Source organism: Chrysemys picta, chromosome 3 (assembly GCF_011386835.1).
Source record: "Chrysemys picta bellii isolate R12L10 chromosome 3, ASM1138683v2, whole genome shotgun sequence".
NCBI lineage: Eukaryota > Metazoa > Chordata > Testudines > Emydidae > Chrysemys > Chrysemys picta.
The window spans coordinates 126,387,345-126,414,748 of record NC_088793.1 but is presented as its reverse complement, the minus strand read 5'-3'; the positions used below and the strand labels follow the sequence as shown (position 1 = coordinate 126,414,748).

General features: G+C 42.6%; 1 long non-coding RNA gene across 1 annotated transcript in view; it reads right to left on the bottom strand.

Annotated features, from left to right (window-relative positions):
- The window catches only part of LOC135982398 (uncharacterized), a 35,986-nt gene extending 9,337 nt beyond the window's left edge, over window positions 1-26,649 (bottom strand). Inside the window, exons 1-2 of the long non-coding RNA XR_010599744.1 lie at window positions 26,522-26,649; window positions 2,289-2,387 (exon numbers count right to left, since the gene is read on the bottom strand). This is a non-coding gene — a long non-coding RNA (uncharacterized LOC135982398). The remainder of the gene's footprint in view (window positions 1-2,288; window positions 2,388-26,521) is intronic.
- Window positions 26,650-27,404: the final 755 nt, after the last annotated feature.

Below are 27,404 nucleotides of genomic sequence, written 5' to 3'. Positions count from 1 at the left end.
TGTAGAATTACACAAATGCATCTCCCAGTTATTTCAACTGAAAGCAGCATTTGGTCCATTTAGTTCTGATGACCCTGACAGAGGGTTTGACTGTCATTAATAGTAAGCCACTTTCCACCACTCTGGCAGTGCAAAGGGATCTTAAAGTAGGAGTAAATTATATTTGTACCCACTTTAAAAATCCCTTTACACTTCTAGAATGGTGGAAAGTGGCCATAGTGTAAGTGACAATCAGGGTCAGTCTTTGTGTTATCTACAGGGCAAGTATCTCTAGTTCAAGGAATTTCCATTATTGAGTGAACCCAAAAAGATTTTGTTCAAGAAAGTTATGAGCAACTGAGAAAGGTTAGGTTATAATGGGAATGTAAGTTCGTATTTGACTATCTGTGCTTATGATAAAAATGTCAATCTATGACATATTACAAATGTGAAATGAGGTCATACCTGGACCTTCCAAGTTTGATAATACCCCTATCTCTTATTGAGGGAATAGCTGAATTAAATTGATAGGCATGATCAGTCACATATAAAATATCTTTAAAATGTGTATTGTACCACATATTTTACTGCAGCACTCTCCAGATTTTAACTAGTAATTCTGCAATTAAACCTGGACAATTCCTTTAAATAGGTTATTTTGAATCCTTGCAGCATATATTCAGCTCTGGTGACCTGGTGACCACTGATTGAGCAGCACATTTGTAAAATTAGATTGTATATAAATCTACTTTTCTGTACCTGAGGCTTTCCAGATGCTGTAAAAATCTTATTGCATCCATAAAATGTATCCCAAAGGAACTGGTGCAAAGCCTGATGTGATAAAATGCATATCTCTCAATATATGTATTCATTAGGTTGTTTAAAAACCACCCAGTATCAATCACTGGTGTGGACATGTTTAGTGGCTGTCTGAAATATTAACTTGGACTGGATTGTGATTTTACAAGCAAGTGAAAAAGCAGCTTCATTGGACATTTAATTTACTGAACAATGCAGTGGATTGAAAAACGGAGAAGAAAGAGGGAGAGCAATTCCTGAAAGAAAACAATTATTGGAGCTTCAACAATTGCATGCAAAAGCCCAGTAAACACAGCTAGAAAGGAGCTTCTGAAGTTGAATCTTATGTTGATCATTTGTTATTTTGTTTGCTGATTGATGTAAATTGAGGTTGTGAAAAGTACGTGTTTCCTGTAGGCCAGTGGCTCTCAACCCTTCCAGACTACTTTATCCCTTTCAGGAGTCTGATTTGTCTTGCGTACCCCAAGTTTCATCTCACTTAAAAACTACTTGCTTACAGAATCAGACATAAAAATACAAAAGTGTTACAGCACACGATCACTGAAAAACTGCTGACTTTCTCATTTTTACCATGTAATTATAAAATAAATCCTTTGGAATACAAATATTGTACTTACATTTCAGTGTATAGTAAATAGAATAGTATAAACAAGTCATTGTCTGTATGAAATTTTACTTTGTACTGACTTCGCTAATGCTTTTTATGTAGCCTGTTGTAAAACTAGGCAAATATCTAGATGAGTTGATGTACCCCCTGGACGACCTCAGCATACCCCCAGGGAAACGCATACCCTGGTTGAGAACCTCTGCTGCAGGGGGTTCTATGGCTCAAAACTAGTTTAGGAAAAATAAGAATGTACTCCATGCTCATCAACCAGTTTCTAGAATCAAACTCAGAAAATCAGCCTTTGAAACCAGATATGGCTTCTGGTTTCTGGCCTGCCCAAGAAGGAGAAGTGCTGAAATACTGGGGGGAGGGGAAAGGCTATACATGAGGTATTCTTTCCATGACTGAATACTGAAAGCATCAGAAATCTCAACCACACATGCTGTCCTCAAAGATTTCCATTCCAATTTTAGGGACTTGAAGAGACCTAGAGAATATTCAAATTTGCAGTGCAGCTAAACTAATCCCAATGGCCAAGTGTTTTGCAGTTCACCCATTGTTATTTAATGCCCAGTCATATCAGGGTTATTAGCTTGTGTATCTGCTGCTATACCTGGCTGGTTCTAAGCAAAGCTGGTTTCAAGAATTAAGCACTGCTTGAACTCCTTATGTGAGGTGTCCCCATATTGTTCAAACTCTTAGGGAAGAGAATGGTGACAGAGTAAGTGTATTGAACTAACTTCTTATGTGGCCACTCCCCATATCTTTGTGTCCAAGTGCCCTACAAAAGATGAAGGAATTTATCCTTCCAACACCCCATGAGGTAGGGATTATTATCTGCATTTTAGGTGCAGGGAGCAGAGGCATGGACAAAGTTGCTTACCCAAGATTACGTAGGAAACCTGTAGCAGATCCAGGAATTCAACACGGGTCTCCTGACTCTCAGTCCACCACCTCAACCACTCGCTCAGTCTTCCCCCACCTTAAGCAGAGAGGGAATTAAGCAAAAAAGTTTGGCTTTGGATTAGGATTCAAAGTTGTTTTCGGTGGGAGCATTCAGATTTTGATATAGGCCCAGGATTTTGATATAGGCCCATTTCGAAATATAAAATTGCGTTGTGTTGTTTTTAAATCAGCCTAAAACAGAAGTGATGAGAGCAGTGGAAGCCTCAAGGGATGGAGGAAGGGGAGTGTTGAGGAGGAAGGCGACTGAAGACGCCGGCATTTCTATGGCCTCCCCACCCCCTCACACACATACCTTCCAGGTTATTGTCACATTTCTAAAAGTGCGAAAGCAAAGCAGGGGCTCTAGGAGAAAACACATTGACTAGTAGTAAACAACTTTTGATGCTGATGACCAGTTATCAAAAAACAACAAACAACAACAACAAAACAATGTTTTTCATTAATCCTTTGAAAGATGCCCAAACAAAGGTAGGAAAAATATTACTCACTCCCCACTGCATTCTGGGGAGGATTCACATTTATTTTCCTGCTGTGACGGTGGCAATGGTGGGGAAATTAATTCCATATAATCCCTTTGCTTTTTTAAAGCAGAACAGGGATAGAAAATTGCTACTTGTTTTTAAAACACAAAACAAACAAACAAAAACAAAAACAAGGGTAGGAGGCTGCAGTGAGCTAAGCATCCTTGGCCGACAAGGATTTAATTACTTGCTGAGCTGAAACGAGGACCTCACACAGTCTGGCCCTTGGAAAGAGTTCTGTGGGGGATGTCTGTCCATTCCAGCTAAGTATGTGCAGTTCTAGTCTAGTCTGATGAGCCACAAGAGAAATCAGGTATTTCTCATCCCGTCCACAGACTGAGGGTTTGTACAGGGCCATAGGGAGCAGCAGTACGGAGAGAAGGCCTTTGGAAACAGGATGAATTTAAAACTTCTTGGTTAATTTCAGCTCTGTGACATGAAGGCCTCTTCCAATTAATTTTCCATTGAATTTGTCCTACCTTGCCTAAGTCAGAAATGTGATTATAAGATGGTTGAACACTGAGCAGATGCAGAGAGAAGGTCTCTCCTTTCCCAGCTTTTCTCCATTCACACAGAAATATCCAGGCTGCAGAGAAATCCACTGTGTGGGCTGCAGAAATTAGTTGCAGCTGTTAATGGTCATTGTTTAAGGAGTGTCTTGGCACTTCTTTGGGGTTGCGAATTCCCTTTCAGGAGCCTTTTGTGGTAGTTTTGCACAGTGTTTGTTGCAGTCCTGAGCCCCCTTTATAAACCATATATTAACATGAAATCCGACTATACAGATATTTGGAAGGTAGTTTGGACTGGGGGGGGTGGGGGGGAGGGGAAAGCAGAGAATGTTGGGTTGGAATGGTTTTGATTTATTTCTTATTGTCTGTGACTTTCTCCCCCTTCCTTTGCAGGGCAAGAACTAGAGCAAGAGAAGGAATAGCTATCTAACTTGTTTATAGACAAGCACAGGTGTGTGGAGGACAGCTCCACTCCATAGGCTGAGGTTGACAGCACCTGACATAAAGGGGAAGAATTATCTATGAGGGCCCTGCTCACAAGAGTTTCTCATAAAGAGAAGGGGTGGGGGGGGCAGGAGTTTACTTCCTCACCCTGTGCCATGGAATGAGCCTGGTCTTTAGGGCCCTGCTGCAGGCTAAGCCATCAATTGGAGGCCTTGTGTCTCCATATTGGCTCTGTGCTCCTGGCAGCTTCTACTAGCAGAGACTCCTCTGACCATGGCTGATTCCTCAGGCTTCTGTACAGAGGGATACCTATCTTGGAGGGGGCTCAATGAGATTGTGACAATGTACATTTCCACCCAGCCCAGGGCTGCCCACTGCTCATCCAACCCCCAATCTGCTCAATTCCTGTAGCCCTTCTTCTTGCTCTTCACCGATTCCGACTCCATGGAGTGCCCTCAAAAGGTGACAGCACCACACAGGTGGCTGACCCCGTCACTCACTCTTCCATCCCTCTTGTGGATCTTTGCAGATGGGGAAATTATGCTTCCTCATATTTCTAGCTGCCTGCCTGTTCTGGCAAGGTAACTTCTCTTTTGTAGTGACCCTTAATATGTCTGTCAAGGACACATTTGTTCTGAAACTTTAAAAGGCAAGCGGCTCTTTGGTTCAGAAGGTTTTTTTTTTCTTTTCTTTTCATGAATTAATCTCCAATACAGGCAGACCTTCCAATTCTGTGTGTGCCCCAGTGCCATTGCAAATGATTGCTTTTTAGGCTACGTTTGTTTTTCAATTTGTGCTGCCACATATCGATCCTGACAGAAGAAGCTTTTGTACAAACAAACAACTATTTTTTTTCAAAGCCCAGGATTAATTGTAAAATAATACACAGTTGAGACATATGGTGTGTGGCATGTAAAGTATCTCGCATATAGAATAGACAATGCCAAGTCCTTCAGACTGCTTCCCTTTCTATAAGAGATGAGGACATTCGGGTGGTAATGAGCATGGGGTCTTGATTTTTCCTCTTCACTCTGTGAGCCCTCCATCTTTCCACATATAAATCTCACATGCATGCACTGTATAGTCACGTCCAGATATGCCCAGCGATTATAATGATCACTCCCTGGAATACACTGACACTGAAAGGACATATTTGGGCAATTCTTTTCCATGACCTTTTCTCTCTCTCCTTCCCTCTCTCTCTCCTGTCTAAAGCGGTCTCTCCTCCCACTCCCCAACAAAAGCAGTAAAGAGTCACTCCTCACAGACTCCCTTTGACAGCAACCCTGGGTGGGCGTAAATTAAGTGATTACACTGCTAGAGAAGTCTCCTGAGGAGGGGATTAAGGCAGCTTTGAGATCCAGGCAAGGTCAGGAAAAGGTGGCCACATGTGAACTAAAAGCGCAAGCTGCCCTTTCAAGTGCCTAGAATTATCAGTCAAGCAGCACCTACATTTCATGGCAGCGTGCGCTTGTTCTCAGCCACCATTCAGGGAAAGGCAAGGACATTTTCCTCCTCTTTGTCCAGTTTCCCCCCTCTGAAGTCTGCAGTTCACGATATATCAATGACCAGAAGGGTAAAAACACTACAATCCTATATATTGTTACAGAATGCACCTACATGCAGCAGCATTAAAGACGAACCCCAGGATTGAATGCTCATACTGGATCAAATCCATGGACTAATGGACAGGCAGATCATTTGGATCTAAACTTTCCAATTTAGAGCTCTCTCTATAAGCGCCTGAGCAAGATCCAGAATTCAAACAACCCCTTGGGGGAGCATTCAGATTTGGATCTAGTTTCACATCTGATTGTTGCCACCCCCCTCCCTAATTAGTATCTTTGGCTTGGATCCACAAAGGCATTTAGGCACCTAAGTCCTGTTTTTAGGCTCTATTGTGATCCACAAAGCTCTCACTTGGCTGCTGCCTAACCCTGTAGGTGCCTAAACTCACTTGACACCTACCTTTTCCGTAAAAATTCCCTAAGCGCCTCCGTTTCTGCTTCCCACTAGGAGTCCGGATGCCTATCTCCGATCTAACCCCCACTGCCATCCACACACTGGGAGAAGATGGGCGTTCCTCCACCTAACCTGCCTGTGGGGCCTGATATGGTAGGTTTGCTCAGGGGCTACCTAGATGTGCACAAAACAGCTTTGGGGGGAGGGGAGGAAAGGAGAAGGACGAGAACAATGACTGTAGAGTCACTGGAGCTCTTTCTCTGGCCCAATTAACATTCAATTATTTAATGAAAGTGGAACTTCAGTAGGAGAGATTGAGGGAGTCCAACCTTAGCATGTCCCATAGTCCAGTGTACTCACCTGACAGGTGGTAGATCTCTATTCTAAACCCTTCTTATCAGGCAGAAAGTAGACTTGAACCAGAGGTCTCCCACATCCCAGGTGAGTATCCTAACCACTGGGCTAAAGGTTATAAAGGAGGTTCGCCTCCTTGGCTGTTTTAAGCAGATCTAAACAGTCTGCAAACGCCTACCTTTTCAGGCACCACAGGTGACTTCAGTGGAAGAGTGCTCATCTTCCCCAGGATCTGTGGATTGCAAGCAAGCTAGGTGTCTCCTTGCAGCCCAGATTTAGGCACTTATCTTCATAAGAGGGGTGATTATTTGGGTACATCCCTCTCATTGGCATCTCCCATTGGCTAGTGTAGGCAGCTCCTTCTCCCAGCGCTGGCTTTCTGGATCCTATTCCAAGGCATCTCTCTCTCTCTCTCTGCATTCCTTGTATAGGGAGCCTAGGAACCTAACTCATAGGCTTTAAGGCCAGAAGGGACCATCATGATCATCAAGTCTGACCTTCTGAACATTGCAGGCCACAGAACCTCACCCACCCACTCTTGTAATAGACCCATAACCTTTGGCTGAGTTACTGACATCCTCAAATCACAGTTTAAAGACTTCAAGTTACAGAGAACCCACCATTTACATTAGTTTAAACCTGCAAGTGATTTGTACCTCATGCTGCAGAGGAAGGCGAAACCCCTTCTCCCCCACAGTGTCTGCCAGTCTGACCCAGGGGAAAATTCCTTCCCAACCCCAAATATGGCGAGCAGTTGGACCCTGACCATTTTGGAATGACCCAACAGCTAGATACCTGGGAAAGAATCCTCAGAGCTCTCCCCATCTCATGTCCCATCACTGCCATTGGGGATATTTGCTACTAGCAGTTGCAAATTGGCTACACGCCATTGTAGGCAGTCCCATCATACCATTCCCTCCATAAACTTGTCCAGCTCAGTCCTGAAGCCAGTTAGGTATTTTGCTCCCACTGCTCCCCTTGGAAGGTCTGTTCCAGAACTTCACCCCCCAGATGGTTAGAAACCTTCCTCTAATTTCAAGCCTAAACTTGTTGATGGCCAGTTTATATCCATTTGTTCTTGTATCAACTTTAGCACTTAACTTAAATAACTTCAAGTCACTTGAAGTGAGGTTCTTACCCACGAAAGCTTATGCTCCCAATACTTCTGTTAGTCTTAAAAGTGCCACAGGACCCTCTGTTGCTTTTTACAGATTCAGACTAACATGGCTACCCCTCTGATACTTTTCACTTGTGGGTTATCACCTATCATTTTACAGCTGGCCTCAGGTGAAATTTGTAAGGCCCTTGTGCCAAAACAATTCACTCTCTCCTTGACTATAAATAGGAGTAATTTATGTCTTTAGCAGAGTTTGAAGCAAACCTAGTCTTTACTGTCACTAAAGTGTCTGCAGAAAAAAATGTTAATAACCCCCTATAGGGGATTTTTAAAAAAAAAAAACCCCATCATACTGAAGCCCATAAAATTAACAGTGAAAATATAAATTTTGAAGAAAGATTTTTCTTCTGCTATTCAAAGGTATAGAAATTAAATATGCTGTATAAACTAGATATGTGTGTTAGACATGGGCTTCAGCTGCCTAGGTCTGATCCATATTTGAATCTGAACAATCCAAAGTTCAGGGGCGTTTGAAACTGTATTTTGGTTTGAATCTAGCTCCAAATATTTTCCGCAGAATCTTGAATCACTCACGTCATCTCTTATGCTGGAATGGTTAGCACAGGCCTCCTCAAATTTATCCATCTAAATGTAGCATTTAGTTGCACCTTGTGGTCCATGTGCTTTCAGGATGTAGCTGAATTTTACTGCCTGCACCATCTGACACTTGGTGTCACATGTCCGTCTTTCTAGGTGCTTCTAAGCTGCTTTTTGTCCCTTCCAGAAAGGCTGCCTTTGTCCATCTTTCCTGTAGTAATACACTGGCTCTTTGTATATAAGCAAGCCATATTACCCTCTAGAGCCTGGTCACAGAGAAGATCAGAGACCTACTACTAGTGTGTGCTTTACGATTTCTCCTTCAGTTTAACTGGTAGAGACCTGCAGCTTTTTGGAGCTGAAGGCTCAGTGTTTCAGTCCCAGTTTCCTCTGTACTTGTGTAATTTACATAATAATTTCATCTGTCTGCATCACCTGGTTATGCCATCGACTATAACCATGTAGTCATGTTCCAAATATCTAGCATGACAACCTGGCCAGGGTAGGACAGGTGAAAAAAAGAGCAACTCCTATTCATCTTTGTGAAACAGTGCCACACCTTCTGAATAACTTGTATGGTGACATTGTTTCTTTGCCAACAGCAGATTACCTCCCATTGTGGGACATCAGTTTATTATCGTAGTTCCAAATCTTCATGTGATGGGTTTGGGAGGTGCTGTAGCTGAGTGATCTCCTCTCTCTATTGTTGCTACATTTAATAAAATGATAAGGCTGTATTTGCTCCTAGGCTAATTTAGGGGGCAAGTTATTGTCAGCTGTGATCTAGGGTACATTTAATGAGCGAAAGTCTCATGCATTATTATGTGTTATTGGGGTGAAAGGCACCAAACAATGCTCAGTAGCCAAGGAGCTTTGAAAAAGTGCTGTTGTCTCTATGTCCCTTATACAGGAAATACAAGGATAAACCTTACAGGGAGATAGAGAAAATAAGGCCAAGACAGGTGACTTGCCCAACGTCACAAATTTAGTCTAGGGCAGAGCTGACACTAGAATGCAGAGCCCCAATCCCCAGTGCCATGGTCTTGATACAGTGGGTCACATTCTGCTCTCAGTTACACCAGGGTAAATCTCGAGTAACTCCACTGCCTTCTGCTTTGCATTGTGTTAACCTCCAAGACCAACATAGATTTTTTTATGAGGTTTTCCACTGGTAGTAGGTTCCTGTAAGCTTCCTGGATTTACATGTACTGTTATATATTGACTCAGTTGACTCTGGGACAAAAAAACAACAAAACAAAACAAAACAAACAAACTGTTGCAAGCCAAGCCCTCGCTTACTAGAGGCTGTTCCACCCATACAGGCCCAGGGCGTCATCTTTATTTTATGTCCTGTTAGCAGGGCCAGCGCAACCCATTAGGCGACCTAGGCAGTCACCTAGGGCGCTACAGTTTGGGGGGAGGCGACCGTGGCGGTATTTCGGCAGCGGGACCTTCAGCTGCCTAGGGCCGATATAGCTCTATTTTTGTCATCCCCTCGGAATTAGATTCTGTTCATTCCAATGAAAGAGATGGTTAGCTACACGAGTCACTGACAACAGTGGGGATACCATTAGGATACACCTGGCTTTGAGACCCCTTTTTCTGGGGCCCTCACAACATGTGGATCCTCAGTCCACCACTAGGTGGTTCTCCGTCAGCCAACTCTCCTTAAGTGCCTCCTTTTTTTCCTGTGCAGTCTCCCACAGACATGGGGGATGTAGCCCATTTGACTGTGAGCCTAGGTGCCATACTTTCAGCACACCAACAGCATGACAGACTCAGGGTGGCAGTAGCCATTCAAAGGCATTCAACCCTTTTGGTAGCAGAATTTCCTTCAACCTGTCCCAGCAGCACATTCTTCCTTCTTGTTCTTCCCTCCCATTTCCCATTCTCCATTGACAGGGGTTCCCATGAGTACATGCATCTTCACAGGCTGCATTAGCTGGCTGAACACATGGCCAAGCAAAGTTGGGTGGACACTAATTGAGTATATCCTCCTCCACCAAACCCTTAACACAACCACCACCACTCTTTTTACAAGGAAGACTAATAGACTAAACTGCTTTATTTGAAGGGGAAAGAGAGAGGAACTTTGTTCCTCTTCCTTGTGGGAACTGAGGTACTGCACGTTTAAATTCAGAAAAATGCATGCAGGTAGTGCAGGCACAAATGCCTTAGAAGTATTATTAATACATACTTATTATACATACACCTGGAAGAGGACACAAGGAAGGACTTGGGTGTGTTTGCAGGTGACTATCTAAAAATAAAACAAACAAAAATTATAATTGTTTGACAATGCTCCTGTTAGTGACGGGTGAACTTATGAAGCAAAGGTTTGGATAAACATGAAAAGGTTTATCCTAGAAAGTCTACAAAACTCTGATGGGAGATTTTTGACACCTGACTTTAACAAAATTTCAGGCATTTCTTGCTTCCAGCTGTGTTGCAAACAGGAAATACCATCACCATGTAAAGAAAGGAAAAAGTAATGAAACAAAAATTTTTCAGACACTAGCAAAGCTAGGGGGAGGGATAGCTCAGTGGTTTGAGCAGTGGTCTACTAAACTTAATTTAGGATTGGGAGTTCAATCCTTGAGAGGGCCACTTAGGGATCTGGGGCAAAATCAGTACTGGGTCCTGCTAGTGAAGGCAGGGGGCTGGACTTGATGACCTTTTGGGGACCCTTCCAGCTCTATGAGATAGGTATATCTCCATATATTTTTATTTATATTTGAGAGTCTGTTTTTTGGATGAATGCTTAGGCCAGTCTCCTGAAGTTGCCCACTCATATTTAGTTTCTATAGACATCACACTTACACAACACCATCAGCAAGTTCCAGTATTCCCATAGCATAGCGTTAATTCCCTTTTTCATGGAACACACTGTTATAAATCCCTTCCCTCTACTTAAACAAGCCTGTATATGTACTGAGTTGAGACTAGCCCTGTAGAATAGCTGAAGGACTCCCAACACACAGTATTCCTGTGGGAAATAATTGTTCACATTTACACTTTCTAGATGCTTTACACAAAGATTAACTAGTTGATCTTTTCAACACTTTTGGAAAGCAAGTAGATATTGTGAGCCCTGCTTACAGATTTGAGGAAGAATCAAAGTTATTTACTCAAGACCATTGAGCTAGGGTTTGAATCCTGTGATCGGTCCACTAAGGTGCACCCTTCACATAGCCGCATGTTACTTTCCCCCCCAACTACATATCATTTTGAACTATTCATCACTATGGACAAAAAAATTGTACTCCATACATCTGTGGTCCAAAATGACCAGAGCAGCTGTCAGGGGCCCTCTGGACTCTGAATATCACAATGCTTCATTACTGATCTGGACACTGAATGAAATCAGTCATCTTAAGAAAGATGCAGTTTGAAAATGTGTCTGTTTGCCTAGAAGAAAAAACTATGAATTATTCTGTGTAATCATTCTCCTGAAAACACAGCTCCTGTCAGCTTATATTATATGTGAGTTACAAGCCAAACTTAGACCCACAGATTTTAAAAGAGAACAAAAACCCATGAAGTCTATAGAACATTAGCAGAATGGAACCAAAAACACTAAGTAGTTTTCCTCCTAGCTAGACAACGCTTGTCCTTAAGAGTTGCATTCTATATGAACAAGAAAGCAAATATATATCACTTACAATGCTAAATGAAAGCAATACAATACCCAATGCAGAAAGCAAAGAGCATATTAGAGTAAATCTCAAAGGAAAAACAGCAGACGTCAGTCAGGAAGTCACAGAAGTATGAACAATGATTAGCATTTTCCCCACTTGTCACCATTCTTCACTTATACTTGGTTTCTTTGATTCCATCTATGTTGAAAATGTTAGGCATTTCTAGAACCAGTGCAGCTCCACTCCTGCTAACAATGATAGGAGTGCTAACGTAGGCAAACCATAGACATTTTTATCACTGTCTCATCTAACCATGCTCAGAACAGATCTAGACAATGATAGTATAAAGTTGCCTGCGGCCAGTCTACACTAAAGATCCCATTGTTGCTAGCACTGTTTTTAGGACAAATGCCTAATTTTCTGGGGACTGGACTCTGGCACTTTGAGCTGATCAAGTGGCACAGAATGGGTGGATTTTGGCTGTAGTTGACCAGAGCAGAATTCCCTTTCCAACATGGGAACTTCCCACTGGCATAACTGGTACCAGGTCCTGTGCCAGCTGCCCCTCCTCCCCATATCATAGGGGGAAGAGGGACATGTGGGACAGCAAAGCTCCCCTACATCTATCTTTCACCTGCATAAGGTCCCATAGAGGCCTTTCACCAGTGGCACAAGTTAGAGCAGCTAAAGGCCTGCTTTAAGTTTTGCCAGGCTTGGTTGGCACAGGATCAAGGGCTGCAATCGCTCCTTGTGGCCGCCACTCTCCACTTTTCCTGAGCTCCCCTTGGATGCAGTTGTCCTCACCACAGACGATGCCATTCTTGCCTAAAACCAAAGTATGTTGGGCAGAAAGTTCTAAGTGTCTTGAATGGTCACTAAGGATATGTCTACAGTACCCACTGGATCGGTGGGCAGCGATCGATCCAGCGGGGATCGATTTATCGCGTCTAGTCTAGATGTGATAAATTGACCCCTGAGTGCTCTCCCATCGACTCCTGTACTCCAGAGATGCGAAAGACGCAGGCAGAGTCGATGGGGGAGTGGCAGTAGTCGACTCACCGCGGTGAAGACACCACGGTAAGTTGATCTAAGTACGTCGACTTCAGCTACGTTATTCACATAGCTGAAGTTGCGTAACTTAGATCTATCCCTCCCCCAGTGTAGACCACGGCTAAGAGACTAGCTATTTTACTTCCACTCCTTCACTTTGCTGGTTGGAATCAGACATACCCAGATGTTTGTGCCTTTGCCACCATTTAGTGGCTGACCTAGAAAGTAGATAAGCACCTTTATGTGACTTCCAACTAATGGGAGCACATGTTAGCACAAAATGCAGAGACCAGTGGTTCTGGAGAGGAAGGGTCATAAGTTTTCTTTCATATGCTACAAGTAAGCAATTTAACGGTGACCATGGCATTTGTGTTTGTTATTCAACTAAATAAAATGGGAATTCCATGCCCACTGATGTCATTTATGTCTTCAGAACCACCAACACTGTTAGCTAAGGGAGTGAAACTGGATTCTAATCAGGTTTAGATAGGTGCTCTTGAAAATTTTACCCTCTAACAGAAAATCAATGGAACGTAGCTAGCTCTGTGCCTGTTGCTTTTGAAAATAGGATAAAGGTACTTTTGAAAGTTTTACCCAGAATGATTTTCTTCAGCTTTGAAAAACAGACTCAGCTGCTCTACATGCAATTTTTAAAAAAAGCAACATTTGTTGTCTTTCTTCACTTAAGAATGACCTGAGCAGAAGGATCATGTAGTGGGGGCTACCTAGATTGAAAGGGCAGAGACTTTGTTTTCATACAAGTCCCGATCCTACGACATTTCCTTGTTTCCTGAGACTGGCATTTCAAGGGTTAACAGTCAAGCTTAAACTCTTGGATTACCCAAATGTAGCCAACCACGGAGCTTGCTTCTCTTTCCCTTCTCCTACCCCATCTCAAAGAAAAGGATGGATTTTTACTTGTTTAATATTTAATGCAGCCTCTCTAAAGGAGTTCCAGCCCAACAGAAATACAAGCCTTAAGCACAGAACACTGCAGTGTTTCGACTATCTCGCCTGATCAATGAATCTTATTTTGTGAGAGGTTGGGCACCTTCGGCAGGGTGTTGAGCATCATCAAGTCCCATTGAAGCCCAGGGGAATAGAGGATATTCAGCACCTTGCAGGAAATGCTGAGCAGCTTGCAAGATTAGACCCTAACGTAGTACAAAAAGAATGGATGATGGAAGAGAACGATTCTTCGTAATCAGTATCCCACGTAAGTGCTGAGGGTATCAAATCCAAGTGCTGAGGGTGTCAAATCCAACAGCAGTTCAGCTATTTTAGAAGAGTTCCCCCCCCCCCCCAATTGTATTATGGACTTTTCTCTTTTAGGATAGAAGCCACTGTAGACACGTACAGTATTTTCCAGGGATGTCTGGAGTTGTTGATTCAGTGTGGAAGGGATGGATGGTAATGCGTCAGAAAGCTGTCTGGCAGACGCGTGTATAGGCCTTTGTTTTATCATTTAGACAAGCTGCCTGGTGGGTCTGCCATATGTAGCAGTGTCCCAGTCAGCCCTGAATATGATGTGTTAATGTCTGACACTGACTTGTTCTTTGCTTTCACCAGAAGCAAGAAAGCTCTGGCCAGGCCAGAGCTCTTTAATGGGAATTTTTCACTCCTCCAGTTCTTTTCTCAGCTGTGCCTTGGCCTATCATACAGCCACTAGAAGCCTCAGAGGACAATAGAATTGTTCTTTATCAAACTCAAGTCTTCCCTGCTCCCTAGATTTGTTAGAAATATTTGAAATATTACAGGCTTTTCCACATTCAAAGTACTGAAGGTTTTCTTTCTAGCACCAATGCTGCCATTGTAATAAACAAGCCAGCTGATGACATATATACACTCTGCTAAAGAATCAGAACCCACATGCCATTTGTATATATTTGATTTACTAGTAATCATTTGAAAAGAAATAGCAAACACTGTATATTTGCCTAAGCCAGCACATACATCTCATAACAGGTGCTGTAACATTTATGCGGCATACACAGAATACAGATCCTAGTCTATATTTCCTCATCTGTCTGACCCAGCATTACACAACAGTTAACTTTCATGATGATCAAAAGCCGAAGTACCTTTTGTTTTCCCCATAAAGCATTCAGATTAAAATTGGCAGGGAAACCCCCATTCTCCCAAACCTACAAATCAAAATGCCCTCAGTGGTCTTAAATTTGTGCTGTTGTTCTAAATTGATTAAGATCTCCTGGGTTTTAATCAGTTTTTCAGGACTTGCCACACAGATTTGTGCTCCCTCAGATCTGTCTGCTAGAAAATGTATCATTATTATTTGTATTGCAGCTTCACCTAAGACCTAGTCAAGGGTCAGGGCCTTAATTTGTTAGGCACCATACACACATAACAAAAGGACGTTCCCTGCCCCAGAGAGCTTACAACTTTGCATACTGGAGGGTGAAATGGATCACCTCTGATCAATCTTTCAGAAAGGTCCCCAGAAAATAGACTTCATAGCTGTCTCAAACCCTGAGAGCTGCCTGAAAGGCAGATCTAGCCCTTTTCCACAGAACAGGAGACAGTATGTTGAGCAGGAGTGTGTGTGTGTGTGTGTGTGTGTGTGTGTGTGTGTGTGTGTGCGCGTGTGTGTGTTTACACAAATTTCACAAAAGCAATTCTATGGCAGGGTGAGATTTGATTTATTCTTTGACCCTGTGTACAGTACAGGATGTTAGTGTGTTTAAACATACATGTGAACAACTGAGTTAGATGTCACAATGTTGACCACAGGTTAATGGTCAGGGTAGACCAGGCCAAATCATGTTCAGCATCATGTTAATTAATTATAATCAAAGCCTGTTGGAACCAAGGCTTATTCCTGATTGGCTGACCTGATGCTGACTATTATGGGGTCTACACTGACAGCGTATGGCCTCCTCTGTTACAAGACCCTTCCCCAGAAGGAACAATTCACAAGTGGATGTATGGTAGGAGAATGGACAGACCTTGTTTGCTCTTTGCAATTTGCTCTCTCAGAAGTGGTTCTGTTGGTGGCGCTTATCAGTGGAGATACTGCCAGAGGCTGTGAGACCTTATTAAAACGTCAGAGTGATCATTATTTTTACTACTTTAAAGACCTCTTTTCAATGAATCCCTGTGAAGTTTCCCCCTTTTGAAGATCTTTCCTGTCAGGAGGTTCACATCCAATGTCCTCTCAAACCACAAAACCCTTTCCCCATGACACAATGACAGGCTGCATAGACTCCATGTGACAACCTTGTGGCATATTGCAGAACGATGAGTCAAATGGATAGACTGGAAGAGAGGAGAAATGCAGTATGGGGGTAAGAGATCTACTCTTCTCTCCTTTGTTTCTTGGTGGGGGAGAGGGTGGACTCCCCGTAAACATTTGCAAAGCTACCTCATTAGCCTCCTTCAAACTCTCCTTTGACATGTTGCCTACAAAAAACTTGACAATGGTTAGGCTGCTGGTGTGCCAACCATGCTGACCAAAATTATCTCATTATTCCCTCGCACGTCCCTGTTTGTATCCATCTGTTGTCTCCTATCTTCTTCTTCAATTGTAAGCTCTTTGGGGGCAGGGACCATCTTTTGTTCTGTTTTTGTACAGCACCTAGCACAGTGGGTCCTGGTCCTTGACTGGGGCTTATAGGCCCTATGGTAATACAAATGAATTAAATAAATAAATATATAAATAATAACACAGTACTATCCACAGATCAATCAGATGCTCCCAATTTGGTAAATGTAGGATTGGAAGGGACCTCAATAAGTCATCTAGTCCAGTCTCTGCACTAATCCAGGATTAAGTGTTAACTAGACCAGTGGTTCTCAAACTAGGGCCGCCTCTTGTTCAGGGAATGCCCCTGGAGGGCCGGGCCGGTTTGTTTACCTGCCGCGTCCGCAGGTTCGGCCAATCGCGGCTCCCACTGGCCGCGGTTCGCCGCTCCAGGCCAATGGGGGCCGAGGGATGTGCTGGCCGCCCTTCCTGCAGCCCCCATTGGCCTGGAGCGACGAACCGCAGCCAGTGGGAGCCGCTTTTCCTGAACAAGCAGCGGCCCTAGTTTGAGAACCACTGAACTAGACCATCCCTGAAAGGTGTTTGTTTAACCTGTTCTTAAAAGTCTCCAATGACAAAGATTCTACAGCCTCCTTAAGTAATTTGTTCCAGTGCTTAACGACCCTGAGAGTTAGGAAGCTTTTCCTAATGTCCAACCTAAACCTCCCTTGCTGCAATTTAAGCTCATTATGTTTTGTCCGTCCTCAGTGATTAAGGAGAATAATTTATCACCCTCCTCTTTATAACATTTTTCCAGTTTGTCAAGAACATTTTGAATTCTAACCCTGACCTCCAAAGTGCTGGCAAACTGAATATTGTCCACAAACTTTATAACCATACTTTCCATGCCATTATCCAAATCATTTATGAAGATATTAAATCGAACTGGACCCAGGACAGATCCTTGTGTGAATACACTTGATATACCTTTCAGCTTGAGTGTGAACCATTGATAAATGCTCTTTGAATACTATTTTCCAATCAGATGTGCACTCATCTTATAGTAGATTCGTCTAGGCTATTTTCCCTAGTTTGCTTATGAGAAGGTCATGTGAGACAGTATCAAAAGGCCTCCTAGAGTTGAGCTATTTCACATCTACCACTTCTCCCCACTCACAACACTTGTTACCCTGTCAAACAAGGATGTTATATTCGATTGACATGATTTGTTCTTGACAAAGCCATGTTCACTGTTACGTCTCACCTTATTTTCTAGGCAGGTGCTTGCAAATTGATTATTTGTTCGAATATCTTTCACGGTACCGAAGTTAAGCTAACTGGTCTATAGTTCCTGGATTGTACTTATTTCCCTTTTTATAGACAAGTACTATATTTGCTCTTTTTCAGCCCTCTGGGATTTTTCCTGTCCTCCACAAGTTCTCAAAGATAATCGGTAATGGCTCAGAGCTCTCTTCAACCAGTTCCTTAAGTACTCTAGGATGGATTTTATCAGGCCCTGTGACTTGAAGACATCTAATTTGTCTAGGTAATTCTTAACTTGTTCTTTCCCTGTTTTAGTCCCAGATCTTACCCCATTTACAGTGATGTTCACTATATTAATCATTTGATCACTGATAACCTTTTTGGTGAAAACTGAAAAGAAAAAACAAACAAAAAACCAACATTCTGGCCATTGCTGCATTTTCTGTTATTGTCTTTCCCTCCACATTGAGTAATAGGCCTATCTGTCCTTGGTCTTTCTCTTGCTTCTTATGTATTTGTAAAATGTTTTCTTGTTACCCTTTATATCCCTAACTAGTTTAATCTCATTTTGTATGTTGGCCTTTCTAATTTTGTCCCTACATGCTTGTGTTGTTTTTTTATATTCATCCTTCATAATTTGACCTAGTTTCCATTTTTTATATGGCTCTGTTTTGAGTTTCAGGTTGTTTAAGGTCTCCTGGCTAAGCCAGGGTGGCCTCTTACCATACTTCCTATCTTTCCTGCGTACTGGGATAGTTTTCTCTTGTGCCCTTAATAATGTCTCTTTAAACAAACTGCCAACTTTCCTCGACTCTTTTTTCTCTTAGGCTTGATTCCTATGGGATCCTACCAACCAATTCTCTGAGTTTGCTAACGTCTGCCTTCTTGAAGTCCCTTGTCTTTATTCTTCTGTTTTCCCTCCTACCATTCTGTAGAGTCACGAATGCTGTCATTTCATGATCACTTACACCCAAGTTGCTTCCCACCTTCAAATCTCAACCAGATCCTCCCTGTTTGTCAGAATCAAATCTAGAATAGTCTCCCCCTTAGTTGCTTTCTCCACCTTCTGTAATAAGAAGTTGTCTCCAACGCATTCCAAGAACTTGTTGGATAATCCATGCCCTGCTGTAATTTTCCCAATAAATGTCTGGATAGTTGAAATCCCCCATCACCACCAAGCCTTGTGCTTTGGATGAGTTTGTTAGATGTTTCAAAAAAGCCTGATCAAACTCTCCTTCCTGGTTTGCTGGTCTATAGTAAACCTCCCACCACGACATCACCTTCCCTCTTTTTTTTTATCCCTTTTATTCTTACCCAGAGACTTTGATTGAGTATTTTCTCCAATATCTTTCCAAGTACCAAAGTTAAGCTGACTGGTCTATAATTTCCTGGGTTGTACTTATTTCCCTTTTTATAGATAGGTACTATATTTGCCCTCTTACAGTCCTCTGGGCTGCCTCCCACTTCTACCTTGGCTTCAGTGCAAGTGTATATATTTTTGATATACCAGGTAACACCTCGCTTTGTCCTTACTGAACAAACTGTACCCTTCTTTACCAATATTGCAGTCATGTGAATTATCCCACCAATCTGTGATGCCAGTTATGTCATAATTCACTAGTATTTCTAATTCTTCCTGTTTGTTCTCTATAGTTCTTGTATTAGTATACAGACATCTAAGATGTTCATTAGCCTTCCCTTCTATATTCCCTATTGTCTCTTCTTTGTCCTTGCTATGATTACCCATGCTCCCCCCAGATTCTGACCCTTCACCCTGGTCTCCATGTTCTGAACTTACTTGTGGGCTTTTGTCTCCTGCCCCGTTGAACCTAGTTTAAAGCCCGCCTCACTAGCTTAGCAGTCTGAATCCAAAGATAGTGTTCCCCTTCCCTGATAAGTGGACCCCATCTCTGCTCAACAGCATCCCATAGTCAAGGAAGCTGAAGCCCATCTGGTGATACTTAGGATGCGCAGCCATGGAGTCACCTCCAGGATGTGTCTGTCTCTGCCTGGGCCCTTACCCTTCACTGGACGTGAAGACATTACAATTCACCATTGCAATACACCTTGAAATGTCATTTACATCAGTGCAAAATGAGTATAGAGTAGGTGTAAAATGGTCCCTGCATATATGTTGCCAGTAAAGATGGTTTAGCACCAAAAACTGATTCCAAACACCTCCAAAGTTCAAGAAAGATCAAATCCAAACTTCATGGCTGGCCCATATTTCAATAGTGAGCCAAACAAATGTGCCAGCTCCATACAGCGCTGAAATCTGAGGCATCTTGGATCCAGATCTGAACCCAAATTCTGCAGCTTAGGCCTATCTCCTCTGTGTGTGTGTGCATGTGTGTGTGCACGCGTGTGCATGTGTGTGTATATCCAAGCTTTTCCACCTCTGTAAGCCAATCTTTATGTTATTTCTATTGGGTGTAAGCTATAGATTTATGATGCAAACTATGCATTTTGGTTTCTGCTTACTGTGTATCCAAATGTATCTGAAGTAGACATACTTACAGTACATTTTATATGGCAACATTGAAGGATATATTCAATGCTATTCTGGGGAAAAGTCCTTAAGATTAACTCTAGCTGGCTGTGCTAGTGTGTAGAATGGAAAACAGAGAAGGAGAGAGAAAAGACTGAGATCAACAGCAAGGGCATACAAGGTTGGTCAGATTTGCACACAGCAGGAGGTGCTGCTGCAGTCAGTAAGAATTAGGATAGGGGCTTCAGCCAAGGGACAGAAAGATATCATAGACATTAACCACAAAATAGATAGTGTAAACAAAGCCTCAAGGAAAACACTCAGAGAAGTAGATTTCAGTTACTCAGTGCAGAGGCAATGCATGGGGGGAGGGAGGGAGAATAGGGGGTCACGTGCCAGATTTCTGCCTTCCCTTTAGTACAGAGTTTCTCAAACTGCTTGAAAAACATTCCCTCCTGCCAGGAGCCAGCTGATCGGAAGCTGGTGGGAGCCACCTGTCCTGCTCGGGCCCCTGGCTCGCCACGCTGTGGGAGCCAGGGTGCTGGCTGGCTGCCTGGCAGCCCTCTTTACCTGGCTCCCCAAGCCGGGTTGCTTCTGCACAGCCGGATGCTCCCCAGCTGGGCGGGCAGTACAGCTCCAAACTGCAAAACTGATGCTCTCTTGCCTCTCTGTCCAAGGAGCCCAGTGCCGGTTGGTGATGCCCCCTGGAGCTGGCCGTGCCCGCGGAGCTCGGCTGCCATGAGCTGCTCCCCAAGGCACTCGCTCTCCCACTGCTGCCCTGGCGCTCCTGGCTCTGCTGCTGTTCCTCCTGAGGGAAATGCACTTCAAGTTAAGAACTTTCAATTCTTCAGCTTAAATTAATTCTTTAAGCAAAAAATATTTGCAAGTGATTTATACCGTGGAAAGTTACAGTATTGAAACTGGAAAATCTATTTCATAGTGAAAAATAATTGTCTAATTAAACAGAAATCATTATTTCAGTGTTTTAATGAAACCTGTAGATGCTTAGAGTCATTAATATGTATTGATCAAACATAAGCGTCTTGATTTTTCAGCTCAAATGACCCGTGATGAGCTAGTAATGTGAAGTTCTATAATGAGAATTAAGCTTCTCCTCCAGGTAATTACTATTTCTTGTTTAATTGCTGGGTATAAGGTCATACAAGCCACCTCATACTCAGACGTGATCATGAGCCCCCTCCCACTATCAAGAGTTAACCGTTGCCTCTGACTCGGGGTAAAGGTGGAGGGACACCATTGACTTCAAACGAGTTATTCCAAATTTACACCAGTGTAGTTAAGAATAGAATTTGGCCCTTTGGTTCCACTCTCCCAGTTGATGCACTAGGATTTGGTTTGGCATTTCCTGTTAAGAGTAAAGGAGTCACCCCAATAGATTACCCTCATCTGCACATCAGTAGGAGACTGAGAGCCCCTTGTCAACTAACAAAGTGCACCATATACAAAATAAATAGAGTCATAGAGCATAGAGCACGCTAATTATTCTCTACAATTGTCATTGACTTTTGTGTTGGTGTTGCGCATTCTGTAACGAGGAAAGCTAATATACTCATTTCTATAGTGTCAACAATGTTAAAGCCTAAAGTGGCTATTCAGGTCTAGTGAGTTTTCTTAGGTACCCAATGCCCAAAGGACATATTTGTGAGCAATACAGCACAGCAGTGACACGACAGAATAGTTCTGCAGGCAGATTGTACAGCATTCAAAGCTGGTTGCAACCTGGATGCTGTTTATTTCAGGCAATGTACAAATCTGTCTCCATAAACTGTATCCAAATGGGAGCGTTCCGGGTTTACTGTGGGTGCTAGAATTGTAAGCTTAGTGAATGAGCATGGAAATCTGATGGGTTATTTATAAGGACCTCCAATATAAATATTGATGAGCCACCTGTTCATCAAATGTGGCCAGCATAGACACACTGTACCTGTGAACCAGAAATGTAAAAGCTTAGCCAACAATTAAGCTCTTTGTATAATGAAAGGCAGTCTTTGGGGCCTGCAAAGTCTTCAGTCCTGGTTCCCTGATAAGTATAAGCACCAAGGGGGGATGTAAAAGCTCAGTGTTCTCTCCTTTTGCTCATTTACAAGTTTACTTCCGGCCTGTTTCCTGACAAAGACAGTTTATATTTGCAAGGCTGATTGCTAGGCTTGATTCCCCCCCAGGTCATAGATTTTTGATAGTTTTCACCTACAGCCACCTAGGGATGGTCTTCGGAGTCTAAAAACCACAGGTCTGTAGCTGGATCAGTCAGCCTGTAGTCATATGAGACTGTGCCATCCAGATTACTGGTGGTGGTGGCATTAGAACCACTGGCAAGCTACTTCCCAGTCATCCGCACATAGGCTGCTCTGATGAGCAGCCATTGTAATCTTTGGACACAAGGAATAACAGTTAAACAGAAGGTGAGGCAGTGAGGACTAGGTGGAGTAATCATGGGAGTGAGAGCAAGGGACTCCTGGTCTTACATGGGAGGTGGGGATGCTAAGTGGAGAAAGGAATGAGAAGGGAAGAAGGGGAGTGAGGGGATTGAAGGTGAGAAGGTGGGAGGAGATTGGAGGAATGAGACTTTTTCCCACAAGGAATAACCTCTGTGGGAGCCTCCAAAACCTAGCGTCAGTCCTGCAAATGTTACTTGGCCTCTATGTGCCACTGCACGGCCACCGCGCTAAGTGTCTTGTATGGCTGCAATAAAGGACTTCTGCCAACACCAGCGTCCAGTTTTCACCTTTTGAAGAGCAAAGGGATCATAGCAGAGGAATTTGGATTGTTCAGCTCTTGAAGTTGGAAGGCGGGAACTTGAAGCTGAGAAAAGTGTTAATTGTGCAAATAAACAAGTGAGAAATGAAGGTCCAATTGTGATCTCCCTTACAGCGATATATCCCTATTGGCTTTGACTGCGTTTCTTCTGATTTACACCAGTGTGAGATAGTTCAGAATCTGCCTGCTATTGAGTTGGAAGAAATACATTAGCCCTCACAAGTAGGTATTTGTAAAAACCCTTCGTAGCTGCAGTTTGCTAGCACGAAATGAAGAACTCTGAAGCAAAATGTTGTGCATTCTTTTTATCTTTATACATGTAGTAATTATCTATATTCAGAAAGGATTGTAAATCCTAGATTTAGATGCCAGACTCAATCTTGCACTCCGTAATCCCATTGATGGAAATCAATGGGAGACTGTTCTGAGTAGGGCTTGCAGGATTTTAAGGAGAGAGTAGCTTTACATCCCCAAGAGCCTGATTCTATTCTCAATTGTACCAAGTTCTACCAAAAGTAACTACAGTGAAGTTGATGGAATTACACTGATATTAGCGAGAGGTGAACAGCTGAGTTGTGGGGGCCCAATTGTCTAGGAAGAAATACTGATTTAAAATGTAAACTAGAGCTAGTTGGAAAAAATCCAATGAAAAAATGTTTCATTGGTATTTGCCAGTTAATCAAAACTGAAGCGTTCTGTGGAGATGGTTCAAGTTCAATGACGTTCTGATGGAACCCAGGGTAGGGATTTGAAAGAACTCTGCATATCAGGCACGTTTGGAAATCTGGCTGGTTTCCTGCCAGCTCACTGCCTGGCTCCTGTCTAGTCCATTTGCTGGACTGCCTTAGAATCTGGGTCGCCAGGGCTTCAAGAGACCAGAGCTCTGGGGCAGCCAGCCAGATGGACTGCCCTGGAACTGGGGCTCCCTTCCCTTTTGCAGGGAATTTCAAAAATTTTGGAATCAGAACAAAACCAATTTTTGAAATATCGAAATCCTTTTAAAAGCTGTTAACTCTCTTCAGATAGCTCTATTTAATACATATTACAGCCTCAGTTTTCATCTGTGTTGTATCCAGTGCAGTCATTTGGCCCTCGGTAATGTGTGTATAAGGTGCTACCCAGTCAGGTTTCCCAAATTCCTTAGCTATAATTTCTCTCCCTAAGAGCCCTCAGTCAGGCTGGGTTTACAAGCAGAGGGATATACAAATTTCTATTGTTCTGGCTATATTTGTTTTAAAATTCAAAACTATTATTAAAATGATCCCCCCTCCTTCCTCACCACATCTGTGGCATGTAACTAAACAAACAGATATTGGGGGATATGACTTCTTATTGGTATGAATTTGGGATGGTCTGCTTGATACTAATGTGGTTATCCCAAACACATGCCAATTAAACATCTCTCTCTTTCCCCCACACAGACCACTTTTCCCTCCTCCTTTGCCCTCCTCATGTTCCCTCACCACTAGTTTATCCTCATACTGGGGTCCATAGTGGCCTACTTGTAAGCTGTACCTGTGTTTTCTCTATGGGGCACCTTTTTGTTACTGATTCAGCAGAGGATGTTGAGGCGCTTTCATTTAGATTGTCTTTTTGGTAGGGCACAGAGGATTTCATACACCAGCTATGTGACAGTCCACTGGAATGTTACCCACTGGAACAACGTACCAAGGGTTGTGATAGATTTTCTATCACTGGCCATTTTAAAATCAAGATTAGATGTTTTTCTGAGAGATTCTAATTCAAACAGGAATTATTTCAGGGAAATTCTAGGCCTGTGCTGTGCAGGAGGTCATAGTGGATGATCGCAGTGATCCCTTTTGGATTTCAATGTATAGATTTTATTCCTAATTGCATTACTTGAATAAACCTCTTTTGTAAAGCTTCACTAAGCTGTTGTGTTCAGTTTTACTCCAAAACTCAGGTCTGGTTGACACTACAGAGGTAGGCTAATGCAAGGCAGCTTCCATCGACCTAACTACAGAAGTGTCTACACTTAAATTTTGCTCCCGCCGATGTAACCGCCCTGCTTCACCAACTTAATAACCACCTCCACGAGCGGCAGGTTGACACAGCGTCAGTGTAGATACTATGTTGCTGGCATCGACTGATACTGGCTTGCAGGAGCCATTCCATAATGCCCCACACTGACAGTACAATCGATTCAAGCGCTCCTGGTGAGGACATGCACTGCTGACACAAGGAGCAAAGCGATGTAATTACTGCGGCGGCTGTATGCCGACATAAGTTAGGTCAACTTAATTTTGTAGGGTAGACATGGCCTTATTCCCTGCAGTGGAGGCGTTGGCTTATTGCAACAAAGAAAATTCTTCTGGGTCTCATTGCATTAGACCTGCTAGCTAGAGCTAAGCACTAAAATCCCAACCAAACAGTTTAATACATTGCAGGCAGGCACTGCCAAGTTCTGAAAGGCTAACCATTTTGTAACTTTATTACTGAGATAGAGATTTTCTCTCTTCCTTACAACTTAATTCTGAGGACCTTTCCATAAAAATCAGATTAGGTGTAGAGAGCGAGTGGCAGTGGTTTTAGCCCTAAAGATAAGACTGTGAAAAGACTTAATAGTGGTTGTAATCTTTTTTTATCTGCCCTTTCAAAGGAAGAAAGTCATTTACCAAAAAATACACGTGAAAGGCCTACAGACTGTATATTTTAGATCAGCTTAGTCTCACTGATCTTTGTTTAACTCTTTTTTTCTGATTATAAATTAAATTCTTCACTTATTCTCCCTTGTCTGACATTTTCTATTGAGAAGTATAATATTTACCTATGTTAGAGCAGTCTCAGCAAAATATCTGTAAGAGTCTATCCAAATAAACACAAGACCAATGGGATCAAAACCTCAGACCTTAAGAACCAGCCAATACCATTACAGCTAAAGTAGTAACTCCATTAGCTGTCAGTAAGGGGCAGACACTTATCTTTGCTAGGATTGGCCACTGGAGAGACCAAGACTTTGTCTTCACTGGAAAAAAAAAAGGTGTATTTTTTTTTTAACCATGGAATAATTAACCTGCAATAATTATCATGCTGTGAAATCTTAGTGGAGACAAAGCACCTGTAGTTTTTACCATGAGATTGCTAACTGAGGTCAACACTCAGTCTACTTCCACCCATGGTTGACCTCTCCTAGTTTATGTTATGGTAATACTACAGTCAGTGCCCTTTATGCATTAGGATTTTACCGTGGGATAGATAACACACAGTAGTTATCCTGCAGTGAAAACAGACCTTTTTGTCAGTGAAGACAAGACCTAAGTAAAAAAATTACAATAGCACTGAAAATTTGAGCTAAATTCTGCCTCATTACACTAATATCATCTCTTGATTTCATCTCTCAGACACTGATTGGTTTACATGGGTTGCAGACTCCAAGCAGAGTTTTGCCCATTATCTGTAGATTTTGTTCCAGTGCTGTACTCCCTTCTTTATTCGCCCTGTGTTTACCAACTGCCAGAGCAGAGTTCTCCTGGTATCCTAGATATATGCAGTAAAATTCTAGTTTCCCATGTCTAGTGCATAGGATATTATCCCATGGTTTCATGATGCTGCTACATAAATGGCAAGGCAAAGCCAAACTGTTTATTTTCAAAAGCAGTGTGGAAGACCTTTCAGAATCAGTGATCTGTTGCATGGACTTCATCCCTGTTAAGCCAAAGCCCACTGTATCATTACACTGCTGCATTCTGATTTGCTTGGGAAACAAAGCTAGTGTGTGCGTTAGCCAACCAAAACTGAGAATTACTGGATTTTTTTTTAATCCAGGATCTTGCATTATTATGAATAAACAGGTTTCTGAATGGCTGAGTTAGAAGCTGGTTTTAAATATATATACCACTACGTTTTACAAGTCAGCTAATAAAAAAAAGCTGATTGTCTGGGACAGACTCCTGTTGGTATAATGCAGTACTCATTCAAATTGTTACTTACGTAAGTGAGATTCAGTCAAACCCTAAGGGAGCAGCCTCTGTTTCCTTGCAACTCTGGCAGTGGAATCTCTTTACATAGAAAGTTGCTTGTAAAGAGCAAAACAGCTTCCCTGCATACACTCCCCTCCCCCATCTACTTTTTATTCCTTCTGCGGTCCCACTTTCCCTCCTCCCACTACACACACAGCCAACTCCCAGATCAGAAGCAGCTCTCCACTAAAGACAGGAAACAATTCATTTGTCTTGAACCTCAACACCACACTAATCTGAAACATGCTGGAATCATTCTTCTTTGAAATAGTTTCTAGCCCATTAGCTGTAGTTATGGAGCATGGAGCAGTGCTACTTATGTTACAACACAGGGATCCAGGAGCTGGAAATGAGGATCATTGTCTCAAACCAATAGCAGAGAGGTAGGACAAAAGATTATCTCAGTCAGCCTGCAGCTGCCTGTCCTAGGGGGAGCATAGAAATACAGTATATTCCTCTTTCTTGAAACTCCCATACATTTCAGCAGGGTGTTGGCTAGCTTTGAAATTTACAGAGGGGAAGGAATACCAAATCCCTTCCAATTTCCACCATGCCCGAAATTCCCCTGGATGCTTAAGATTTCACGTCAGATGCAAAGTTTCACATCCGAAACATTTTTTTTTAAATGGAATGATAAATACAACGGAGCCCAGGTAGAGTGAAAGTGGATTTTTTCAGTATATTGTGATGCCAATAAGCCTATTCTTAAACTGAAAGGAGTTTTTTTGTTTGTTTTTGTAAGGGAGAGAAATGAGTTCATAATCAAAGGGCATGATTATACATTGATATCAGCCTGGGCCATTCCAATCCATCCAAATACTCTACATTTTGAAAGTAACTTTCCTTCTTCATGA